This window comes from Platalea leucorodia (genome assembly GCF_965183815.1).
Source record: "Platalea leucorodia genome assembly, chromosome: 9".
Classification (NCBI taxonomy): domain Eukaryota; kingdom Metazoa; phylum Chordata; class Aves; order Pelecaniformes; family Threskiornithidae; genus Platalea; species Platalea leucorodia.
In genome coordinates this window covers 19,017,365-19,036,270 of record NC_138831.1, presented here as the reverse complement: position 1 = coordinate 19,036,270, position 18,906 = coordinate 19,017,365, and positions in this window count along the sequence as shown.

Here is an 18,906-nt window from a genome sequence, read left to right as displayed (position 1 = left end):
ATGGATGATGTCTGATTTGATGGAGTGGAAGAAGCTGTGGGGAAGGAAAGGTGGGAGGGAGCTAGCAAAAGAAAAATGAGGATGAGTATAGAGGTCAGGACTGAACATGGACTTCACAGTCAAGATGTTTCAGAATGTCTTTTGAATGCTCTTTCCTTATGCTCTTGATACCATTCAAACCCCCATCTCTTTCCCAGTACTCTGGAGTTAAGTATTACAATTTCCTTGGCTTATTTAATACTTAAGACTGATAGCTTTATAAAATATTAGTACCGTTATTTTGTGCAAAAAATTTCTCTGTGAAGGAAATATTTTGAATTACTGTAAAGAAAGAGCACCAATTTCTTGTGGTAGTTGATGTGTGTATCTTGTTCTCTGCTCACATATTGTGTGCAAGTTTATAGAAAAATTGCTGCTTATATTGAGTGAACTTAGTTAAAAAAAAAAAAATTAGTGCAAGTTTTGTAGTGAGTTTCATTAGTCAAAAAACATTCTTCCCTTGTTTAAGCTTTTACCTGGTATACCTGATGGCCTGTTTTTCTGCTTTTGTAAAAATAACTTGTGCTGTCAGTTTAGTTCGTTTGATAAAACTAATAATTAAAAAATACACAACTAGAAACTAAAAGCAGCTATGCTTCTTAGCTGGAGAAAGCAAGTGTGTAATCACACTGCTCAGATGAACAAGTTCCTGGAATCAGGTTGCAACCAGGGCATTTGCACTTTGAATCTATAAAAAAGGCACAATCCTTTCAGAAAAAGTCACTGAAAAACCTGTTTCTGCAAGAGATGAGCATGCTTATTTTCTCCTGATCTAGTAGGGAATACAGGTGGATGAACCTAAACTTGTTAATAGTATTGTCCATTAATTGAAATACTTGTATGTGGCTCAGATCCTTCCCTGAGGACATGTTTCCTGGTGGCTCCCATCAGACAGAGAGGTCCCAGGCTTCAGTTTGAAACTGGCATTTCCCAAATGTATATCTTGCAATTAAAACTTTGAAATTTTCACAGTGGCTTTTAAATGACTTGTGACTCTCTAGTCTTTTGAGGAACTTCATCTATGGCGGCTTTGATAATTAGCTGTGGGAAGTGTGATGGTGTTGCTGGTGAATGGAGCTGGGGGTGGGGGGGAAGATCTTTATGGTGGCTAAACCAGCTTTTGGGATGCATTGAATTAATGGTGGAACTGCAGTGCAAATATTTGGGTCTTGAAGATTGTAAGAGTGACTTTCATGTCTTTCATTAAACATCTTAGGAAGAAATTTGAGTATTGGCAAAGAACCACAGCAAGGGGAAGGTAGAGACTTCTAAAAATCAAATACAAAACAAACTTCCCCTGAGTTTTTAGCAAGTCTCATGTGTAATGCTGAATGTTGAAAATCTTTGTGGATCATCATAATAGCTTGGGACGTTGCTATAGTGCACTATCTTATTGTACAAATGTGTTCTAGATGTTTCTGATGTTTCCTCATGCAAAAAGTTAGAGGGCTCAACAATTTCCACATGCTGTAGGTGCTGAAGAAGTGTAGAGAATGACTTACAGGACAGAGTATATACAAGGCAGTTGTACACGCTCACAGGTGACTCTCAATTCCTGCACAACAGAAATTTGCCATTTTTACCATTACCATTTTTATAAGAGTTAGGTATTTTTATAAAAAAAAAATAAGGCACCAACACTCTGTCTTAACTTTATGCATGTTTGTCTCTTCCTGCTTTTGACAGTGGGTTGTTAACTCTGAAGCCTAATTATTATTGCTACTGCAATTCTGGGGATATACGTCTGCCAACGCTTGCTTTCAGCAGTTTTTTTGTTAATCATTAGGGTTGTTCTGTAACAAGGCATGCACGTATGTGTTTGCAGGCTGTAGATGTACATTTGAGATGGCTTCCTTAACTGACTTGATCATAAAATATCTTCTCTGCCAACATGCTGAATTATTTCATACACTACTAATATGAAGTTACACAGAGTCCCCAAATATGCCTAATATTCCTCTTTATCTGTTGTCTAAAGTTTGCTTCAGAGAAGTAAGTGGAAGTTATTTAATGGAAAGTGAGCCTAATTTTAGTTCATCCACCTGAAAAACTTGAGGAAGGGTGGCCTGTGATTTGGAAAATTTTTTAAAAAAATTATAAGCGGTAAAGGCATTGCCTTAACTCTGCTGCAGATATGCTAATACAGAGTTGATCCTGATGACTTGTTATCCTGTTCCCTTCAATAACCAATCAACTGTAAACCAATAACTTGTAGCAAGATTATTTTAACTTGAACTGTGTTTAGTTCTATTTGTATTTATTTGTATTTAAACTTCTCTGTATTGTTATTCTCTTACATCAGTCATGTGTGGCTGTTCCTTAACTTGATTTTATCAAAATAATACAGTTTTATAAATTGTTTTAAGCATAAAGGGATGGTTTTGATACTCCTCTGTAGGAAGCTGCAGTGATAACTAACATTCTCTGATAACTTTTCATTATATATTTGTTAACTTTTATTTAGAAGATCATAGCTACCCAAATACAAGAACCCCTTAAAAATTATATGGAGTGACATGAGGAAAATTTATGAGAGTTTATGTTTGCTTGTTCATGCTATCGGTATGCTTTTGGGCAAAAGATGACGAGTGTTACAGTGAATACAGTGGCTGGAAGAAAGATTTGGAATCTTGATGAGAGGAAAGGGAGGTACTAGTGCATGAAGGGATTGCGGCTGTATCTCTGCCTGTCAGGGTTGCGTCGGCAAGTCTTGTGTCCCAGAAATAACAGTATGCCAGGGTGAGAAGACCTGGAATGGAGTGGCTGTGGTTTAATGTGCATGTAATGCACAAAATGTAATGCTCCATTTTCCTTACCTGCCAGCTCTTTGTTGCTTGAAGACCTTCCATAGCAATCTTTTCCTTGTGAGGCCAAAAAAAAAGAAAAACATTAAGAAAAATTCTTGGTTTCGGCTGTTGCAGCTTTTCAGTCATTGTTATATGTATGTAATTGCAGCGAACATATTTGGCCCTTTTAGTTAAAGCAGAAAGGAAGCATATCTAATTTTTATTCATGCCAGTTAAGCCTGGTTTCTGGCCAATATGAAGAGCACAAGGAGCACATGCAGGCTGTTGTTACTGCCTCATGGTACCTGCCTTACTTCATATTAGGTCGTTTTACAGACATCGCATCAGTGGGTTTTGACCTTCCAGCTTGAGCTGCCATCACGCTGGCAGCCTGGAGCTTCTTCACATGCAATGATTTCTCTCTCTATTAAAACTGGTTTAGTAACAGGTTTCCTCTTACACCTTATCTCTGCTCACCCTTGTTTACAGTGCGGTTCAGCTACAACAGCAGGGGGTGTTCTGAACCTGCATTAAGTGTCCGTGCAAGATACTTATGCTGATCAAACTGTGGACCAGGTTCCTAGGTGAGCTTTAATGTCTTGCAAATTCCTTGAGCCATCCAGCTTTCTCAACATAAACATGTCAGGTGGCCTTTCCAGCTACTTGACCGTCACTGATTATTAGTGTGCAGAAACTTGTATGCTGTGCAAAATTTCTATCTTCCTTTTACTTCATTACCGTTTCTCCCTAAACATGAGGTTTCTTGTTCTTCTGATGGTGTCTGGTTCTCCTCCTAAATTTATATAATCTGTTTCTCTGATGTTATCATATATATAAAAAGCTGAAAGATATTTCACTGAGCAGGTCAAAAGCTAGATATTAGGTCTTGTTTAATCTGATATCTAAGGCAAAGCTGTTGATAAATATGTTTAAATAATTTAATAAACATTTTAAGGTTTATCACTTAATACACTTTAATAACTGAGATGGCAATCTGAACTTGCCGTTGGAGAAGGTGCTCCCTGGAGGTCATGTAGAAAAATCGGATAGAAATTTTGAATAAGGAAGGTGTGATATGAATTACTGTAGTGGGATTTCTAAGAAGTGCTGACATGTTCCACATACTTTAAGCTGTGCTGAAATCTGATTGTTTTGACCAACCCGAGATCTGCAATTCCTCCAATTTTTTATTAAATTTTGATTTCCTGTATGGCATTACATCATTATGATGTCATGCTGCTGGGCTTCTCTGGCAAGGTCTCATTCACTCTGTGGCAGAAGTGAATTAAAAATCAGTATTAAAAAATTACCCTTATTATTGTCTCTTTGCAAGAATACTGTTTTTTAGTAAAAGGTTGGTACTGCAAATTACAGTAGTGTAATACAGCAGCATCACTTCAGGTATTATCACAGAAGTCCCATGTAACCTTGCACACCTGAGCTGAATTCTCCGTTTTCTGTTTGTGTTGGAAGGAGAAGGCTGTTGTGAAGTACAAGTGCAATACAAACCAGCGGTAGGCACTGGTCCTCTCTTGGGACATCTGATACAGTTGTTCAGCAATTTACAATAAAAGGCTGACTCTCTAGTAAGTAGAAATGGGATGTGAAGACTTCGATTGTACCTGGGGCATTACCCAGCTCTGCCACCAGATGATTTGACTTCTTTTGCAGTTTGCCAATACGTGGTGTAAAGAGTCACTTCAAATGGGATGCTCGGAAAGCTGCCAGATGTTGTTTTGCTGTCTGCAGACAACACTCCCATATTAAGTCTTTAGCTTGGTGCATCAGAGAAGAAAAAGTACATGCTGTTAAAGTAGGAGGTTATTTTCAGCTTTACTGTTTAAAACAGAAGATCTGGAGTAGGAGCCTGGAATCCCATATTGCTAAAACAGTGAAGTGGCAGTGAAGACTAAATCCAATTTCTCATTTGCTCTTAACAGCTCCCCAAGAGCATTTGATTTCAGTAGTTTTTCTTTAGATACTGATAGTGGATTAATTTAGTTACATTATAAATTAATAAGCCCTCATGGCATTTAACTTAACTCCTACTTTATTTATTCCTATTGCATTTATTGTCTTTAATGTCAGTGCTGCTATAAATTGTGGAAACTAATTTTGTGTATCCTCTGCCCCCAGTCTCTCGATAGCAAAGTACTACAGCCTGTGCTATAGTGATGACTAAAAATCACTATAACAGAATTGAGGGTTGGGTTTTTTTTTTTGGCAGGCATCTATTTAAGATCAAGAGGATGTTTCTAAAGGACACTGTCATTTATGTGCCTTTGGGTAGTTATGAATTCTTGGTAATAGACATTTATGATGTGATCTCTCTGTCTTAACTGACTGTAAATGCACCAGCTATGAAAAAATTAACTTGAGGTTTTGCATTATAAGAAAACGTACTGAGAGCAGAGGCAGTCAGCCAGTGTGTGGTTTACTCAAATCGAGAGCATGGCCAATGTCGTGCAGTATCGCTAAGCTAATCTAAGTTGTCTGTGTTCAGTGACAACTAAAACCAGAACTCATTACACTTTTAGTAATTTGGATTAAAAGAATGAGAAGATATTATGTCTGCTGAGCAGTTCTGTGGCAGTGCTGGATGTAACCACCTGACTGCTCTTCATCATATTCTGGCTTGCGGATCAGTTAAATGAAAGCCGGTCATACGCATGCTGCTCTGGCATCAATGGCGTTAGACGCATGGCATTACCACTACTTGCTCGCTGTTATTTGTGTTTGTGGTAACAATGATGAACATGACTCCGGAGCAGGGAGATCAGGCAACTTAAAGAGCAGCTCTGAATTTTAGCGTAAAGTCCTGAGCAGCATTTGGCTCAAACTTCTTTAATCCCCAGCTCCCTCCTAGGAAGGCAGTGGCCTTTTGGGAAAGCTTTTCTGATCAGCCTCACCTACATATCTGCAGGCAGTGGAACTACCTGGAAACAGCCAGCTTGAGAAAAAAGCCAGTGGTAAATTCCAAATTTCCTCATTTTTCTCACTGTGTTGTTCCCCACTTGAGAGGGAGGATTGCATCCCTCTCTATATTTAGATGTAGCACTTTCTATTGGACCTTTCTAATTTGTATTATTTTTCTCTTTTCTCCTGGGTAAGAAGGAAGCCAAGACAAGTAGACAAACTGTCTGATTGATACACTGTGCGGTTTCATTTCCTTTCTTTTAGAGGAGAATAGTGTTAGGAAAGCAGCACACTGCAGGAAAGATGGACTGTTGCACTCCCATCTCTAGAGCTTGGCTGCAGCTAGCAAGCAGGCATCGTCTTGCTGCTCTCTCGAGGCAGCAGTCTGTCTTGAAATGCTGGGCAATAGGATACCTTTGAACTCATCTCTTTAGATCTGTTCTGCTTGTGTTACTCTAAGCCCAGGAGAAATTGTCCATGTTCACCAGTCCAAAGCAGATCTAGCATTGTAGACCAAAGGCAAATGGAGTAAGCCTCAATTAAAATAAAAGAGCGGTTGCCCAAGAAGAAATATTAAGTAAAGCCCACAAAACAACTTTATTTTGTGTCCTGAGCAATTAGTGGAATGGCCAGGCTGAAGAACCGTTGACTTTCTCAGGTTGAACAACTGGTGCTGTTTGTGCCAGGAGCTGGGAGGCAGCCTGGCTGCGGCTTTACAAATTCAGAGCACTGATCACTGCGTCTGTGCCAGCGCTGTGGTTTACTGAATGGTTTTTCTGCTTAGCCACAGCAGAAGGCTCAGAGATGATGCTTAAAGTCTGATGGCGTTCCCCAGTTGGGGGCTTACTGCTGTAGTGGTCCTGTTGAGGTGGATTTGGCATCTTCAACATAACGTGTACCATGGTTTTCAGGTAGAAGTAAGTAGATTTTTCCTTTCCTGAGTAATCAGCTCCACACATCTGGTCCAGCAGACTGCATCATGCAGAATAGATGTCTGAAGCTTTTGATAGTTCTAGATAAAGTGTTATTTCCCATTCTGTTCAGCCAGTGCTAAGAGGAGAAAGGAAGATATCCACCAAGCCTAAATCAATAAAAAGTAACACTGAATTATCCTGACAATGGACATTTTTTTTTCATCTGACGAAAACTTTAGAGGACAGGCTTTCTGTCCCTGACAGCAACTGATGGATGCAGCTCAGAGTCTAAACTGTAAACTGGCTCTCATATTGATTAAAACGTATTTGTGTACCTTGCTGGGGAGAAGGGAAAAGTTTGATCTGGTGAGCACAGATAAATTTTCATACGATGTTACTGTGTGAATGAAACAACTGTTTTCAATATATTTTGGTTTCAGTTTGTATTCCTGGTCCATGGTAAATGAAGTTGTGGTACCTTTAAAAGCATCTGAAGTAAAGATTTTCATTTAACACAAGAAGCTGAAGTATGTTACTCCTCTTAACAGTTTTTTTTTCCCTTGGAACCAGCATAGTTACTGTCGGATATAAGTTCACTTGAGTTTCGGAGGTACCAGACTGTGCTATAGTGTAAACACAGCTGCTATCAAGTAAAATAGCTTCAGTCTTCTCTAAAGTATACAAGTTCAGTGTTAGTGCAATAATAGATGCTTATTTTATTAACTATTAGTCTGCCTGTCGGCTTTCTTGGCCAACTAAAACAATGAAGTACACCATATGCTTGGCCTTCCATTAATTGATAAAGAATGCACATGGAGAGTACTGCTGTAGCTTAATTGAGAAAACCTACATCTTCTAGTCACTCAAAGGAATGAATAGAGGGGTTCCTTCCTCAGGTTGCAATATGGAAAGAGTACATGTAATGATGTGCAAGCCGTGTTATTTATGCTGGTTAAGTTAGTTTATATAACGTGCCTGAATGTTGGGTACAGTTGCATGTACTTTAAATACCAGCGCAGATAAGGTCATCTTGTGTTCAGCACTGAATGGGAAACTGGTCAGGAGCAATTAATCAAGTACTAGTGAATGCCGATAGACATAACCGCTCCAAGTGCTTGTCAGTACTGCTGTCATCAGGGAAGCAGAGGTCACCATCATCTATATAGAACTTCTAATGATTTATTTTTATCGCTGTATGAACGCTTGTATTTCCCATGGATCTTTTCCTAATTGATATAAGTTTTATTTTTTATTTTTTAGCTTATCAAGGACAACTTACTAATACATAAGTTAAATGGCATGATGATACAACTTAGCTGATAAATGCAAACCCCTGCATGGCTGTGCTTATTTCACATAATCTGGGCATAATGGTTCTCTCATCAGAACCAGCTTTAAGGAGGGTCCTTCCATAAATGGATGTCTCTCAGTTCCACAAGTTCTTGGATTAAAAAAGTGCACAGTGGAATTTCATCCTTATAATAACTTAAATATAATTTAACTAAAACAGCTCAACCTGCTGTGTGTGACTGTACAATGATTGAATATGTAGAGCTTGTCAAATATCAGTATCAATATTTAACATATTTAACAAGACTGAATTCTCTGGTGCTGGTTGTGAATTGTTTTTTTGATTTTGAAGAATGCGGTGTGTAAATTTCCTAAAGCTCTCTGTAACAGCATTGGTGTTCTCTTCAGTCCACAACATATTATATGCATCTGTAGAGCTAGTGGGTGGAAAGGAAGAGGGGGAAGACGGCTGCTAGGTGGCAGTGAGAAGTTGCTCAGCGCACGCCCTGGCGGGTGGGAAGGTTTCCTGCTGAGAGCAAACAATTAGAAGGGGGAAAAAAAGATTTCAAGGCTTCCTGAACATTATTTGGGACTGGTGCTTAAATCGGTTATTGCTGAAAGTGCAGTTAACCTGAAAGTATGATTCAAGCTACTGTTTTGCACTCTGAAACTTACTAAAAGCAACTGTGTAGCTCGTAAGTCAGATTGCATTGATCGGCAAAGTCAGTCTGACAAAGTGTATGCTGTCTTCCCGTGGCTTCTCTTGCCATGATGCAGGGGGAGATTTACAACAGAACACCCTGCCAGTCTGCTGTAATGCTCAGTGGCAACCACCTGAAACTCTGCTCAGTGGCTGCAGAACAAGCTCGTGTTTATGCCTCTGCTGCCAATCCCTTCTCAGCAAAACCAGGGTCACTGAACTATGTGCCGTGATGCTTCAGGTGCTGGTGTTGCAACTTAATTCCTGCTTGAGAAGTTTTGGGAGTTCCTGTAAATTAAGAATGTAAACATTTTTTTACTTCAAGCTCTGTAGTTTCCAGTCTGTGCTTAAATAATTCTTACGACTCCATCAGAATGGAGCCTTTGCTCCATCATACTGTACCATGCAAAATGGGCGTTACTGCCCCAACAGATAGCAGAACGTACACACTGTATGATAGCCAGGATGATGTGACACTAATGGGTTTATAAATAACTGAAGTTATGAAATCTCATTCACCTTTGATGCTAGAATTGAGTGCTGTACCTGACTGGAAGGACAAAGGGAGTAGTAGCTGCTTATACATCTTATAAATAGGTGGAGTTTTAGCCTGGACAGAGTCTCCTGTTTTGTTTTGCTGTGCAAGTTTGCTCCAGTGGAAAGTTTAGGGTTGGGTAGGGATGAATGAGTGGGTGTGGACCTGCCTTTTTGGGGGTAATGCAGCCTTATTCTGGTTTAGTTATGTGTGAAACTATAGCCAAGTTTTAAAAAATGCTCACAAATCTTTTAAAAACAGGTAAGGGGTACAGTCTAGAAGCAAACATCTTTTTGCGATATGTTTCCTTGTTCCATGTTGAAGCTGAGCCCTGAGGAGCTGTCATTCGCAAGGAAAGCCTGACTTTTTCTTACAGGTTCCTCCTCTTTCTGTAACATCAAAGGTTCTCATAGTACATGTTGAGGCAAGAACTTATTTGGACATTAACTGTTAGCGCTTTGATTTCTGCTCTTCGTTGCTACTTGTTTGTGGAGGCATGCTGCAGGTGGAAGACTTTTTGTGATGCGGACCCAGGGACAGCATGATGTCCACTGTTTCTTCACTGAATCCAGGTATGGAGGTGAACAAAACAATTACATGAGTCTCCATGTTCATGTTGGTTTATTTTGAATCAAAAGCGTGAGACAGCTCTGCATTTTCACTTGCCTTCACACACCAAAAATCTAAACTGTTCCATCTTCATCTGAAAGTAAGTGGTAGATGGACATAAAATTTAGGAGGGGAAAAGGACAGCTCTGAAAAATTGATGTTTATTCTGTTGTTTCCCCTCATGCTGATTTCTAAGAGGTAAACTCCTCTCTTGCTCTTTTCCCCTTTTTTCCTCTTCAGAAGCCGTCCTTTTCAAGTTCTGGTGCTTGAGAGCTGAAAGTGTGAATCACAATGAGCACATCCCCAGCCTCATGGGTTGCCCTGAGCCAGCATAAAGCCATGATGCATACAACCAATTTGGGCCAGAAACAGCCAGTAGATTTTTTTTCTTCTCAGTAACTGAATTTTATCACAGTAACTGACATACTAATGAACCAATTTGTAATTAACGTCAATGAAAATTTAACTCCGTTGTTATTTAAATAATGCAGTAATCTTGGTAGTAGCATGTGTGGGGTTTTGTACCATCGTGCAGTGAAGACAGTGTGGAACGTTAAAGATAAAACAGTACAAACTATTGAAAGCTGACAATTTAGGAGGCTGTGAGAAATATTTAGTGCTTATTGTAGTAATGAATGCTGTAGAGTTCATGGATGCAGGAAATGAATAAGCTCTTTGGGATGTTGGTCTCAGAGCCTTTTCTCACATCACAGAGGTACAGTGCAATGGATTTGCTTGGCTGAAGCAAAGAAAAGCTTCGAGTCCTGAAAGAAACTGGGTATGTGGACCTGGGGTGGCTATTACGTGGGGAAGAGCAAGAGTTTTTGTTTGCTCTTTTGTTTTACTAAGAGTTTGACAGAATGAGACCTGTATAGGCAACCTGATTTTATTGTATTTTATTGTATTACTTTTTTCCCTACATTCTTTAGATCTAGGAAGTGCTCACTTTCACCCTGAAGTGCCAGTAAGTGGGCGTTGTAGGGCAGGAATTCTAAGTGTAGAAGAGATTTGCTACAACAGTGTATTGTAGGTCAGTAAAATAAATTACCAAGACTTTTCCTAAAGCATTTGATTTTCTTGGTCCCCAGCTCCTTCATGGAAATCTCTGGACTGACTAATTAATGTTTATAAGAGAAAATTTTGTTTCTGAAGCAACTGAATATTTTCTAGGTGATTATTCTTTCATTCACCTTTTGTTTCTCTGATCCTTAGGACAACATTGCAGTGATTGCTTTTACTGACACCCCGTTTTCCATCTCCCATCTCTGTCTTCCCCTCTCCCCAGTTTTGTGTGTGCCATGGGAAGGAGCTTAACACCCTTTCCTTCTTGAGGCTTTTCTTATCAAATTTAAGCTTTTCAGGCATAATACTTCTTTAAATATATAATGCTTCTGCAGTCAGGGAATTGAATGGTGCTAAAAACGACCTTTTTCTTGTTGTCTGAGAAATATTCTGGTGTTCCCACTTTTGAATCCAAACAGAACTAAGGATGAAACAGTGCCATTTCCAAAGCCAACAGTCAATCTCCACAATCAAAAATGTTGAAAAAGAAACTAGTACCCTAAATGAGCACATGCGGAAGATAACGTTTAAAATCCCATGGTCTGGAAACAAAGACTGCTCAGAATCTGCCTTGCTCAAGATTTCAGAGTAAGGTTTGACCAAGAAAAGCTCCTCATCTCCTTTACCCATTAAGTTTGCAGCATAAGAAGTGCAAATGTATGCTTTTATATGTTCTGGCCTTCAGGACTGCGTTGCTCTGCAAGGCTGCAAGAGCATTGGGGTTTTTTAACTAAAGTGCTTTTGTAGAAAGAGCAGGTCCAAAGCTGCCATATGGGCAGGCTTTAGCCTTCCAGTTTCTGAATACATCTTTTTGACCTGCTTGGTACAAGCCCATTCTTTGCAAGGCCCTCCACAAGTTGGTCCTCTTTCTCCTTTGGAAAGCCTTGCTCCAATATACCTATATAAAGGCTGGTTTGCTCTGATGTCTGATCTCCCTTACCTCCGCAGCACTGTTTTCCTCTCCTTCCTATTTGGATAGCTTGCATTTTAGAGAGCTACAAGTTATGATCCTGTTTTGCTTAGCGGGTGGGGAGCCTCGATGCAGTTCACTCCCACCATAACCTTACTGTGGCTCATCAGTGTCTTCACCTTTGCCTTCTTGCCTTGAGCACTTGGACTGCGAAAAAATGACGTGTCGTCCTATGGTAAAGCCTCCTTTACCTTCAGTCCAAGAATTAAAATTAATATGACTCTGGGAATTGGTGGATACTTCTTAAAGTGCAAGATGCCATTTTTCTGTGGAAAAGAAATGGCTAGCACAGATAATCTACAGCATAAAGCTATGAAATAAGTTCTGCAAAATTAAAATTCAGGTGGAGGTTATGCAGATTGCCTTATTTGAATATTTAAATCTTCTGTAGCTTTTTGATGACTGCTTTATCATTGTTTTCCATATATATGCAATGATGCTCATTTACAGCCTTCCCCAATCAGTTATACAGCAAATACCACTGCTATAAATAAAATGTCATTTGCAGGAGACAGAGTTTTGTAAGTTAAATGAGGAAGAAATGTTCCCTTTGAAGAAATGTTAGCTGTGATCAGTTGGTCAGGATTTTCTCTACAGGATTATTAAAAGGAGTGGTTGAAATGTACATTTTTCCATTCCCGTTCTTCCCTGATACTAGCCAAAGAGTACTTTTCTTTTTTTTGGTAGTGTTTCAGAATGTTGTTTCATGTTGCAGCTCAGTCAATATAGTGGTTGGCTCTCAGAAAGGAGCAGTGCTGCTTGTCACTGTCCTTGGCCATGCAGTGGCACCCTCCTCTCTGCCACGGCTACTGTCCTAATCCTGCAGTCAGTTGTTTCTTCTCTTCAACAGAAAACTAATCGCACCCTTGGTTTTTCTTCTTGTTTTCTTGGTCAGATCATGCTTTGGCTTTTGCTTCTGCACTGTCTACTAAATAATTCAGATATTTCTGTCTAGTTATTCAGTATCACTGGCTTTGCTGTTAGCATTTGACCAGTGTCAGTAAACTCATATTTGTCACCATTGGGGAAAAATACACTTACTTTTGCTGTTACAATCTGAAGCACCATTAGTATCTGACAGGTATACCTCTTCATCAGCTCATACAGCCACACGTCGGACTGCTGAGCTGCTTCTGATCCTGGTTCCACCGTGGGCTTTCCTGCACCTGCAGGGAAATCATGTAACCTTGTCTGCAGTTTTATCATTTCTTGTGGGAGTGATAGATCCTGCACTGGGCTGGTGAATATTGTTGAATCAGTTTTAAAGTAACTTAGATTAGATTAGAGCGAAGTGATTATACTCAAGACTTCCTACTTCTGCAGGGACCATGACATTTCATCAGCGACGCTATCTTTGGAAGATACTGAGCAGCTCAGGTCAGAATGCATCTCACGGTAACAGCACTGTAGTTCTTTAAGAGTGCACAGGAAACCTATAAAACAGGTTGGGGATCAAAGTAAAGATCTGACTGCCAAACTCAAACTGCAGAGGGCTTTTTTTGAGCAATTGATGGAGGTTAGGATGTAGGATGACCTGCCCCCAACACTCTTTTTGTTAAGGGATCTTTAAATATGCATTGTAGGAGGTTGAATTTTGCCTCATCTGGGATTTCTGAATTGAGGTGGCAATTTTTACTCAAATAGTTGAGACGGAAAGCGAATATATTTAATAAAAACGGCATTAGAAGTTCTTATATTAACATTTGGAGACTTGAGCAAAGGCACATAGCCTTTGAGATACATTCCCCATTGGCTCCCATGCATGGTAGAATCGTGGGTTTGTTTTTGGCTTCCCCCCTGTTTTAAGATGGTAATTCACAGTCACGTCCGAGGAGCGGGTGGGGAGAGGGGAGTACGGAGCAGGGCTGTTGCAGATGCTGTGATAGTGCCGGCACCTGCCATCCGCAGTGCTGTTTGGTAGCCTTCCAGTTCTTCTGTGGTAATGAGACCGTGAGATTAAGCTATGAAAATAAAAACCTGAGGCACAGAAGTCCTGAAGTGAGGCTGAACTCTGAAACACAGTTTTGTGAAGAAAATTATGCAAGAGGCCTGGAGTCCTTTGCAGTCTCATTTTCTCATGTTTCACCTGAAATTAAAAACTGCTTATTAGCATTACTGAAAGCACGGCCTGAGTGCTCATGGTCTTGATGATGAGGTGGCTTTGTAGAGTGTGTCAAATGAGTGTTGGGTGTGGCTGTCACTTTTTAAAGTCCTCCTTCTGTTTATCACTTTCCAAATGTATTAGCTCCAGCACTGGAATTCACTTGGTAGGTTGAGGCTTACTTCTTGATAGTAGGTAGCACAGAGTCCTTGCTAGGGAAGATGATACTCAGTTTCACTTGCCAAAGACAACTTCTGCAGCCACAGGCTTTCCCCATTTTATTTCCCTGTTCTGTGACCTGTGATGGCCACCCCGGAGTAGGTTAATATCTTCATAAGGAAAATTATGATTTCTGAGTCTGTTTTGATCCAACTCAATGTGTTGCGATGAGTGCTTTTGATAAAACTGTGTCCTGTTTGCTTCTGCAGCTTTTATTTGCAATCATGTTTTTTTTTTTTTTAGTGCTGCTGCTTGTTAAAATAGGTTTTCCATCTGTTGGACAGCAGTTTAATTCGCAGTTGCATCTGTCTATATAGACTATATGTTCAAGTATCATTAGTGTGCATAAAAACAAATACAGATTCCTCGTCAAGTTTTTTTTTTTTTAATTGAAATTATTTAAACTTGAATTATTTAAATTGAAATTATATAGTACCAAAACTACAAACTTTGAAACCAGGTATTTTCCATCTTAATTTTCACTCTAGCCTGCCATTGACAATTTGACTAATAGGGGTTAGTTCTTTGCTCAGGGAAGAAAGCCTGACACTCCATGTCTGTAAGAAGTATGAATGAGATGCCACTCCCTTTGTCGTCCCCTAATACCAGTGCCAATGTTTTAAAAATAGGAACCTAAGGTTAGACCAGCAAGTCTATTTTTAAACCCAAATCTAGGAGATTTGCCGTAATTTCACAAGTAATGTGCAGCAAAGAGCACCGGTTGAGTTGGAGATGCGCTGGAGTTCCTGCTTACTCTAGGAAAGTGGGATCTGTATAACTAGACGTTGATGTGTTGATAAAATGATAAAACAGGTTTAGCTCCTAACCTTTAAACTTCTGTATTGGTGGGGTGGGGAGTGTCGTTGGGAATCAATGTCCTTGGTGTTAAGCTGGGCTTTATTGTGGATCTCAAATGTCTGGAGGTGGTGTGAGCCCTCGCTGGCTGATGGGCTCTGTTTGTCCTGTGGTTGTGTTGGCATTTGAGGGAGAGTTGCCCTTTTTGTGTGTAGCTTGTGGTTTAGGAGCTCTTCTGAGAAATGGGTGTAATATATTACCTTTTTCTGTATTGTGTACTGTTTCAATGACATGACAAAGGAAGGAAACAAGTAGGAGTATGCTTTTACATGTTAAAAGCATTTTATATGATTGACTTTTTTTTAAATGTCATATTTGCAAAGTACCTTCCTTCCCCCTCCACTTCTTCTTTAATTGTTGTATTGTCTGCAGTGGTGACATCTATTAGGTGGTTCTCTGGAATAGGAGTTCAATTTCAAAAAAGGATTTAGAAGATAGTAGAGGTTTTCTCCCTTTACAAGACTTGAGTGCTGAGCCAAGTTGAGCGTCCCGCTCAGATTTTATTCAAAGACTTTCCTATAACATACATACAGAATGTGAGTTGGCAAAGAGGACTTGTTTGAATAAATAGAGCCTCTAAGCAGTATTATGGAGGTATTTATTGTAACTTAGTTAAGTCTGCATTGACCTTCATACTTTATCTGCAGGACTGACATCCTTCATGCATTGAAATTAGTTTCCAAATCTGGTGTTCTAACAGATGAATTTTTGCAGATTTCTCCAGTAATTTTCATGTTTCAGGCACTTAGAGATTAATTTTTATCTTTGTTAATTGCTTAAAATACATGTGCAGTGAATGTACTTTCTGGTTTAAAACACCTTTCCCTCACATAGTGGATAGCTGAGTATTGTATCCTTAATTATGTTCATCCGTTGGTGCTTTGTCTTCTGCCACTTAGCAATGGAAGTGCTCTTCCTTGAGACTATGGAAAAGGCGTGATTTTTCTTTTGGAGCTAATAGTTGTTAAGTGCTTACGTGGTCCGCTTTGCCACCTATAGCTCTCCACAGATTGCTCTCTAGGGCTCTGTACTGCAGATCTCAAATCTTGGCATTGGCTCAGAGTTGTCTCTTGAACAGCGTCTGAGTTCTGTGTATTTTTATTTCAAGCCAGAAGAACAAGACTGGTGGTGACGCTGACAAAAAGTTAAGTCATTTCACTTAAAAAGTCTAAACCAGGATACTCTACCCATTTATGTAATGTAATTACTGTGGGGAAGCTGAGAAACCAGATATTTCATAGTGCTGTTTGTGGTGGTGTACATTTCAACTTCAAGGCTATTCAAACTAAGTTTAAAGGGTCCCATAATCTGATGGCTGCTACATTGCTGCCGGCAGTTTAACTCTTGCGTATCGCTTTCTGTTGGGCAGCCATCCGTATCACATCATTATGTCGTGTGGGATTCAATATTTAAATGCCCTAGGGATTCAGAGGTAGAGGTAGGAGTCATTTTCTTTCCATTTGAGCGCTCTATTTTATCTCACCATGAATTATACTGCATGTTACTGGCAGAATATTTACTCATTCATGCTGCCTGCCTTTATACAGAGGATAAGAAGTTGCTGAACTGTGTTGTCTGGGACTTGGGAGCAGCAGGAACTTCACATTCCTCCTTCATCTTCTTATCCAACTTGTAACTTTAGGCAATTATATTAGTGCTATAGGATATGTAATAAAAAGTCGACAATGAAAACAGAGCAGTCTATTCTGTCTCGTTTATTTATTTGGGGAATAACCCAATATTCTGTGTGCTGTAGGAAGTAGATGGAGAAAGCAGAATAATGCTGGAGATTTTCCATTTAAAAAACAAAACCAAACCTGAATGACTTGGCAAAAAACCCCACTATCTTAAATGTTGAAAAATCAAACTAAGGAATTCTTAATAGCTTCTATTTGCAACCAGGTATAAACACAAAGGAACTTTTTGGGACACCCTGTTGTGTGTTGTTCCCCTGTCAAGTGAATGCTCCAGCTGTCCGAATTAGCTGGGAACGGAGCCGTGACTTCCACATTCTCACCTGGACTTAATGTGTAGTCTCATGGAAATTGCTCTACCAGCTGGGTAGCACAGCACAGGTTGTAAAGACAGATCTTGTAATTTGTTGAGCTAGACCTGACTGTTTCAACATTTATTAACCAGGCTTTCCAGTTTTAGGTGTGTTACATGTATAGCGAGGCATATCCAGATGTTAAGTCAAATCCTGGAAGCAACTGGACTTCAGGCAGGGGCTGGGATTGGAAAACTGGCATAAATTGACATAACTTAAATGAAAGAAGATAAATGCCACATATTGTATCAGCAGAATTGTGTTAAATAGATAACTGTTGGTTTTTTTATGTTGTACGTGCAGCTCTAATAAAAGGTTGAGTTAAAGGTACAAGCATTGGTCCCATTTTGTGACAAACGGACTCTCCTCTCTGGAAAATATTTTTATGCTAATAAAAATGCATATTGATAGACAACATTTCCACATTTTCAAGGCAGAAAGGATTGCCAGGCTGTAACCTTTCAATCTGCTGTGAGGTTTTTGTTTATTTGTCTGCATAATGCCAGCAACTTGCTGTATTTAACCTGACGTGAGGGGCTCTGACATAAGTTCGCTAGCAAGGCAAGCTGTGTCTGTGTCAGCTGCGTGCTGGGCAGGCGGTGACGGGACGCTGCGCCTGTCCTGCAGCTGGCTGTGATGACCCAGCTGCCTCTGTCGGTGGTGCAGGCTGGGGTGCTGCAAATGCGTTTGCTTTGCTGCAGGCAGGGTAAGGGCTCTGCTGGAGGGATGGGGAGCACAGCTCAGGTGCTGCTATATAAGTGCATTATACGGATACCTGTCTGAGTCCTGAAGGTGTCTGTGTGTGAAGAAGCAATGATTTAAAAGTCTGTAAATAACTTTGGTGTTTGCTGGTTCAGTGTGGACAGAGCAGTGTGTGCCCATGTTCTGCCCATTTTGCTTGGGGGCACTGGGGAAACCCCAGGAAGCTGTCATAAACAGAGGCTTTTTTTTAATAAACCCTTGGAATTAAAAAAAAAAAAAAAAAGAGTTTATTATTGCAACGGACTGCAGTGGTGCAGGCTGGCTAACCTCCCCTGTAGAGGTGCTTGCAGTCCTGTAGTTACTTTCATTTGGAAGGTGTGGAGCGTGCTCCAGAGCCACATGACTTGCTGTAAACCTGGGTTGCTATTGATGGTTACGTCCTGGATTCTGCACAGCAGATCCTTTGCCCCTTTTATATTTTATGAGAATTTCTTTGGAAATGTAGGAACATAAGGTGTCTTCTTTAAATGCAGCTCTCTTGCGGAGTCTCAGTGTTGCTTTTGCAGTGGGAGGGATGAACAACTTGGAGTTCTCTTCCACTAAAATAGATTTAATGGAGCTGGCAGGGAAATGGAAGGGTGGAACTGTTGCGAGTACCGGTCAGTGAGCGGAGATTGTAGTGCAGGTGTGATAGAGGAATATAGTAAGTTTTAATAATTAATCTAACTCTGGCGATAGTAGTTCCTGTTTGCATATATATACATATATAATCTTCATGTTCAATGAGTTTTGTTCTCAGAGGCCATACAGAAGCTGTTCAGATAAGAATACTTGAGCATGCTCTTGGCAGGCAAAAAGATGAAAGGGATTGCAGGAATCCTGTGCCATGTCTCCAGGAAAGCTTCCTTTGCAGAGAGCAGGAGCCGAGTGTTAAGACGAACACAATTTTTGTCCTTGCAAGGGCAAAGCCCAAAGAAGTTGACAAGAGTAGAGGCTTGCTAGAGAGAGATTAGAGGGGTTGAAATTTAAGAAATTTTGAACGCTTTTGATGAAGTAACAATTTCTCATGAAGGATAGTTGGTTGTTGGTTACTACTGTGGTCCTTGGACAGAACGTAACTATGTAAGGCGAAGTCTGCAGCCAGAGCTGCTGAAGAAGGGT